We start from the raw sequence: 7,500 nt of genomic DNA on the forward strand, positions 1-7,500 counted from the left end.
GGATGCGGCAGCCAGAAATTTCCTCATTCCGGTTCTATTTTTTTTTTTCGACTTTGCAAAATTTGGCGGTCAGGCGGCGTAGCTGGGACCTGGACACCCGTGGGGAGCGTCCTCCTGGGCTCGGGTAACCCAAAATAGCCTCTTGCACTCGGACGCACGACCAGCCAATGTCCGCGGGGGACTACCGATAAGGAAACAACCAGCCGGCTCTGGGGGGGCTCAGTCATAAGGGCGTCCGCCTTCCGAGAGTCCTGCCCCGGGTGAGGACTCAAGAAATGCCCTGCCGTCAGTAAGTGCCTCCTGAGAACGAGGACACCCGTGGGGAGCGTCCTCCTGGGCTCAGGTAACCCAAAATAGCCTCTTGCGCTCGGACGCACAATCAGCCAATGTCCGCGGGGGACTATCGATAAGGAAACAACCAGCCGGCTCTGGGGGGGCTCAGTCATAAGGGCGTCCGCCTTCCGAGAGTCCTGCCCCGGGTGAGGACTCAAGAAATGCCCTGCCGTCAGTAAGTGCCTCCTGAGAACGAGGACACCCGTGGGGAGCGTCCTCCTGGGCTCAGGTAACCCAAAATAGCCTCTTGCGCTCGGACGCACAATCAGCCAATGTCCGCGGGGGACTACCGATAAGGAAACAACCAGCCGGCTCTGGGGGGGCTCAGTCATAAGGGCGTCCGCCTTCCGAGAGTCCTGCCCCGGGTGAGGACTCAAGAAATGCCCTGCCGTCAGTAAGTGCCTCCTGAGAACGAGGACACCCGTGGGGAGCGTCCTCCTGGGCTCAGGTAACCCAAAATAGCCTCTTGCGCTCGGACGCACAATCAGCCAATGTCCGCGGGGGACTACCGATAAGGAAACAACCAGCCGGCTCTGGGGGGGCTCAGTCATAAGGGCGTCCGCCTTCCGAGAGTCCTGCCCCGGGTGAGGACTCAAGAAATGCCCTGCCGTCAGTAAGTGCCTCCTGAGAACGAGGACACCCGTGGGGAGCGTCCTCCTGGGCTCAGGTAACCCAAAATAGCCTCTTGCGCTCGGACGCACAATCAGCCAATGTCCGCGGGGGACTACCGATAAGGAAACAACCAGCCGGCTCTGGGGGGGGCTCAGTCATAAGGGCGTCCGCCTTCCGAGAGTCCTGCCCCGGGTGAGGACTCAAGAAATGCCCTGCCGTCAGTAAGCGCCTCCTGAGAACGAGGACACCCGTGGGGAGCGTCCTCCTGGGCTCAGGTAACCCAAAATAGCCTCTTGCGCTCGGACGCACAATCAGCCAATGTCCGCGGGGGACTACCGATAAGGAAACAACCAGCCGGCTCTGGGGGGGGCTCAGTCATAAGGGCGTCCGCCTTCCGAGAGTCCTGCCCCGGGTGAGGACTCAAGAAATGCCCTGCCGTCAGTAAGCGCCTCCTGAGAACGAGGACACCCGTGGGGAGCGTCCTCCTGGGCTCGGGTAACCCAGGAATCGCATCTGTGACTCGGGAAAGACGACCGGCAAAAGTCCCCCTGGAGCCGCGGAAGCCTGGTCTCGAAGCAAGTTAAAACTTCCATAAAAATCAAGGGGTACTCGCCAAACCGCCTATCCGACTCGAGGAACCACGAAAATAACAGATATTAGTCGTGGCCGAGAGGAGCAGCTCTCTCCTATATCCTGCAGCTGGTGTGCAAAACTGGGTATTTGCATGGCGAGACACCGACCCCACTTAAGCCGGTACAAAGTCAAAAAGTGTCCGACTTTATGTAGCCGCGCCTGGGATGCGGCAGCCAGAAATTTCCTCATTCCGGTTCTATTTTTTTTTTTTCCGATTTTGCAAAATTTGGCGGTCAGGCGGCGTAGCTGGGACCTGGTCTAGCTCAAAACACCTGGAACCGGTGAGCGAAATTAATTTCCCAAAGTTATACGGCTCTTGGAAGCCGAAACACCTCGCCGGAAAATTTCTAAGTCCCAAGGACTCTTTTTTGAAAATCAATCCGGGGGCCATGGAAGCCTCCTCGGTATAACGCCTGCGGTTTTCCCCCGCCTGGAAGTATGACAGACCTCAAAATTTTTCTAAGTGTCAACGGCTCTTCCAGAAAAACTTCTGGAAGCCTCCTCGGTATAACGCCTGCGACTTCACACCCCCCTGGAAGTATTCACCCCCCCCGGACGAATGTCAATTCTATATTTGTTCTCAAAAACGGAAATTTCAGAAAATATTTCTAAGTGTCAACGGCTCTTCCCGGACAGCTTCCCCGGGCCCCAGGGACACTGCGCCGGATAGCGCCTACCGGCGCAACCCGCTAGGAGCACGGAAATGTCAGCGGCAACTCCCGGACAGCTTCCCCGGGCCTCAGGGACACTGCGCCGGATAGCGCCCGCCGGCGCAACCCGCTGGAAGCACGGAAATGTCAGCGGCAGCTCCAGGACAGCTTCCCCGGGCCCCAGGGGCACTGCGCCGGATAGCGCCCGCCGGCGCAACCCGCTAGGAGCACGGAAATGTCAGCGGCAACTACAGGACAGCTTCCCCGGGCCCCAGGGGCACTGCGCCGGATAGCGCCCGCCGGCGCAACCCGCTAGGAGCACGGAAATGTCAGCGGCAACTACAGGACAGCTTCCCCGGGCCTCAGGGACATTGCGCCGGATAGCGCCCGCCGGCGCAACCCGCTGGAAGCACGGAAATGTCAGCGGCAACTCCAGGACAGCTTCCCCAGGATCAGGGGAGCCTCCGCGGTATAGCGCCCGCTAGCGCATCCCATCTGGAAGTATGACAGGCCTCAATTTTTTTCTAAGTATCAACGGTTCTTGCACAACAGCTTCCCCGGGCCCCAGGGACACTGCGCCGGATAGCGCCGGCCGGCGCAACCCGCTAGGAGCACGGAAATGTCAGCGGCAGCTCCAGGACAGCTTCCCCGGGCCCCAGGGGCACTGCGCCGGGTAGCGCCCGCCGGCGCAACCCGCTGGAAGCATGGAAATGTCAGCGGCAACTCCAGGACAGCTTCCCCGGGCCCCAGGGACACTGCGCCGGATAGCGCCCGCCGGCGCAACCCGCTGGAAGCATGGAAATGTCAGCGGCACCTCCAGGACAGCTTCCCCGGGCACCAGGGGCACTGCGCCGGATAGCGCCCGCTAGCGCACCCCGCTGGAAGTATGACAGACCTCATTTTTTTTCTAAGTATCAACGGTTCTTGCACAACAGCTTCCCCAGGCTCAGAGGAGCATCCGCGGGATAGCGCCTACCGGCGCAACCCGCTGGAAGCACGGAAATGGCAGCGGCAACTCCCGCACAGCTTCCCCGGGCCTCAGGGGCACTGCGCCGGGTAGCGCCCGCCGGCGCAACCCGCTGGAAGCATGGAAATGTCAGCGGCAACTCCAGGACAGCTTCCCCGGGCCCCAGGGACACTGCGCCGGATAGCGCCCGCCGGCGCAACCCGCTGGAAGCATGGAAATGTCAGCGGCACCTCCAGGACAGCTTCCCCGGGCACCAGGGGCACTGCGCCGGATAGCGCCCGCTAGCGCACCCCGCTGGAAGTATGACAGACCTCATTTTTTTTCTAAGTATCAACGGTTCTTGCACAACAGCTTCCCCAGGCTCAGAGGAGCATCCGCGGGATAGCGCCTACCGGCGCAACCCGCTGGAAGCACGGAAATGGCAGCGGCAACTCCCGCACAGCTTCCCCGGGCCTCAGGGACACTGTGCCGGGTAGCGCCCGCCGGCGCAACCCGCTGGAAGCATGGAAATGTCAGCGGCAACTCCAGGACAGCTTCCCCGGGCACCAGGGGCACTGCGCCGGATAGCGCCCGCCGGCGCACCCCGCTGGAAGTATGACAGACCTCATTTTTTTTCTAAGTATCAACGGTTCTTGCACAACAGCTTCCCCAGGCTCAGAGGAGCATCCGCGGGATAGCGCCTACCGGCGCAACCCGCTGGAAGCACGGAAATGGCAGCGGCAACTCCCGCACAGCTTCCCCGGGCCTCAGGGACACTGCGCCGGGTAGCGCCCGCCGGCGCAACCCGCTGGAAGCATGGAAATGTCAGCGGCAACTCCAGGACAGCTTCCCCGGGCCCCAGGGACATTGCGCCGGATAGCGCCCGCCGGCGCACCCCGCTGGAAGTATGACAGACCTCATTTTTTTTCTAAGTATCAACGGTTCTTGCACAACAGCTTCCCCAGGCTCAGAGGAGCATCCGCGGGATAGCGCCTACCGGCGCAACCCGCTGGAAGCACGGAAATGGCAGCGGCAACTCCCGCACAGCTTCCCCGGGCCTCAGGGGCACTGCGCCGGGTAGCGCCCGCCGGCGCAACCCGCTGGAAGCATGGAAATGTCAGCGGCAACTCCAGGACAGCTTCCCCGGGCCCCAGGGACATTGCGCCGGATAGCGCCCGCCGGCGCACCCCGCTGGAAGTATGACAGACCTCATTTTTTTTCTAAGTATCAACGGTTCTTGCACAACAGCTTCCCCAGGCTCAGAGGAGCATCCGCGGGATAGCGCCTACCGGCGCAACCCGCTGGAAGCACGGAAATGGCAGCGGCAACTCCCGCACAGCTTCCCCGGGCCTCAGGGGCACTGCGCCGGGTAGCGCCCGCCGGCGCAACCCGCTGGAAGCATGGAAATGTCAGCGGCAACTCCAGGACAGCTTCCCCGGGCACCAGGGGCACTGCGCCGGATAGCGCCCGCCGGCGCAACCCGCTGGAAGCATGGAAATGTCAGCGGCACCTCCAGGACAGCTTCCCCGGGCACCAGGGGCACTGCGCCGGATAGCGCCCGCTAGCGCACCCCGCTGGAAGTATGACAGACCTCATTTTTTTTCTAAGTATCAACGGTTCTTGCACAACAGCTTCCCCAGGCTCAGAGGAGCATCCGCGGGATAGCGCCTACCGGCGCAACCCGCTGGAAGCACGGAAATGGCAGCGGCAACTCCCGCACAGCTTCCCCGGGCCTCAGGGACACTGCGCCGGGTAGCGCCCGCCGGCGCAACCCGCTGGAAGCATGGAAATGTCAGCGGCAACTCCAGGACAGCTTCCCCGGGCACCAGGGGCACTGCGCCGGATAGCGCCCGCCGGCGCAACCCGCTGGAAGCATGGAAATGTCAGCGGCACCTCCCTGACAGCTTCCCCAGGATCAGGGGAGCCTCCGCGGTATAGCGCCCGCTAGCGCACCCCGCTGGAAGTATGACAGACCTCATTTTTTTCTAAGTATCAACGGTTCTTGCACAACAGGTTCCCCAGGCTCAGGGGAACATCCGCGGTATAGCGCCGCTAGCGCACCCCGCTGGAAGCATGGAAGTATTACCGGCTCCTGCAGAACAGCTTCCCCGGGCCCCAGGGAGCTTCCTCGGTATAGCGCCTGCGAGCGCACGCCCCTGGAAGTATGGAAGTTTGAGCGGCACCTCCTGGACAGCTTCCCCAGGCTCCTGGAAGCTTCATCGGTATAACGCATGTGGTTTCCCCCTGCCTGGAAGTCCGAAATTTTTAAAGCATGAAAATATGGTTTTTCGCTCAGTACTCTGGCCGAATATTAAGCCCCCCTCCGACGGCTTCCACTGGCCGAATATTAAGCTCCCCTCCGACGGCTTCCACTGGCCGAAAATTAAGCCCCCTCCGACGGCTTCCACTGGCCGAAAATTAAGCCCCCTCCGACGGCTTCCACTGGCCGAAAATTAAGCCCCCTCCGACGGCTTCCACTGGACGAAAATTAAGCCCCCTTCGACTATTAAGCCCCCTCGGTGTACACTCCGTCAGGGCCTGAGCTGGGGCGGGGTGCCGGCCTCCCAGCCGCGTCCAAAGAGCTCAACCATGTTCATCACTGTCCCAACCAAAGTGGGTGCTTGTTTGTTTAGGTCAGGCGACGATAATTCCCCCCCCTGCCTCGAGGCAAGAAAAGACAGCCAACCTCCGCAGGGTACTTCCGACAGGGAGACATCGAGCCCGCTCCGGGGGACAAAGACAGAAAGGCGTCCGCCACTCGAGAGCCCACCCCTGGGTTCGGACTCAGGAATATTGCCCTTATGACAGTGATCCCCTCCGGAGAACAGGGACCCCCGTGGGGAGGGGTCCCTCCGGCCTCGGGTCGCCCAGATTCGCCTCTCTCACTTCGGACACGCGCCCAGCCAATGTCCCACAGGGGACTTCACCTCCAGGGAAAAGGGACCCCCGTGGGGAGGGGTCCCTCCAGCCTCGGGTCGCCCAGATTCGCCTCTCTCACTTCGGACATGCGCCCAGCCAATGTCCCACAGGGGACTTCACCTCCAGGGAAAAGGGACCCCCGTGGGGAGGGGTCCCTCCAGCCTCGGGTCGCCCAGATTCGCCTCTCTCACTTCAGACACGCGCCCAGCCAATGTCCCGCAGGGGACTTCACCTCCAGGGAAAAGGGACCCCCGTGGGGAGGGGTCCCTCCAGCCTCGGGTCGCCCAGATTCGCCTCTCTCACTTCGGACATGCGCCCAGCCAATGTCCCACAGGGGACTTCACCTCCAGGGAAAAGGGACCCCCGTGGGGAGGGGTCCCTCCAGCCTCGGGTCGCCCAGATTCGCCTCTCTCACTTCAGACACGCGCCCAGCCAATGTCCCGCAGGGGACTTCACCTCCAGGGAACAGGGACCCCCGTGGGGAGGGGTCCCTCCAGCCTCGGGTCGCCCAGATTCGCCTCTCTCACTTCGGACATGCGCCCAGCCAATGTCCCACAGGGGACTTCACCTCCAGGGAAAAGGGACCCCCGTGGGGAGGGGTCCCTCCAGCCTCGGGTCGCCCAGATTCGCCTCTCTCACTTCAGACACGCGCCCAGCCAATGTCCCGCAGGGGACTTCACCTCCAGGGAACAGGGACCCCCGTGGGGAGGGGTCCCTCCAGCCTCGGGTCGCCCAGATTCGCCTCTCTCATTTCGGACACGCGCCCAGCCAACGTCCGCAGGGGACTTCCTACAGGAAAACAACGAGCCCGCTCCGGGGGACAAAGACAGAAAGGCGTCCGCCACTCGAGAGCCCACCCCTGGGTTCGGACTCAGCAATATTGCCCTTATGACAGTGATCCCCTCCGGAGAACAGGGACCCCCGTGGGGAGGGGTCCCTCCGGCCTCGGGTCGCCCAGATTCGCCTCTCTCATTTCGGACACGCGCCCAGCCAACGTCCGCAGGGGACTTCCGACATGAAAACAACGAGCCCGCTCCGGGGGGACAAAGACAGAAAGGCGTCCGCCACTCGAGAGCCCAACCCTGGGTTCGGACTCAAGAATATTGCCCTTATGACAGTGATCCCCTCCGGAGAACAGGGACCCCCGTGGGAGGGGTCCCTCCGGCCTCGGGTCGCCCAGATTCGCCTCTCTCATTTCGGACACGCGCCCAGCCAACGTCCGCAGGGGACTTCCGACAGGAAAACAACGAGCCCGCTCCGGGGGGACAAAGACAGAAAGGCGTCCGCCACTCGAGAGCCCAACCCTGGGTTCGGACTCAAGAATATTGCCCTTATGACAGTGATCCCCTCCGGAGAACAGGGACCCCCGTGGGAGGGGTCCCTCCGGCCTCGGGTCGCCCAGATTCA

Source organism: Ranitomeya variabilis, unplaced genomic scaffold (assembly GCF_051348905.1).
Source record: "Ranitomeya variabilis isolate aRanVar5 unplaced genomic scaffold, aRanVar5.hap1 Scaffold_318, whole genome shotgun sequence".
Taxonomy (NCBI): Eukaryota; Metazoa; Chordata; class Amphibia; order Anura; family Dendrobatidae; genus Ranitomeya; species Ranitomeya variabilis.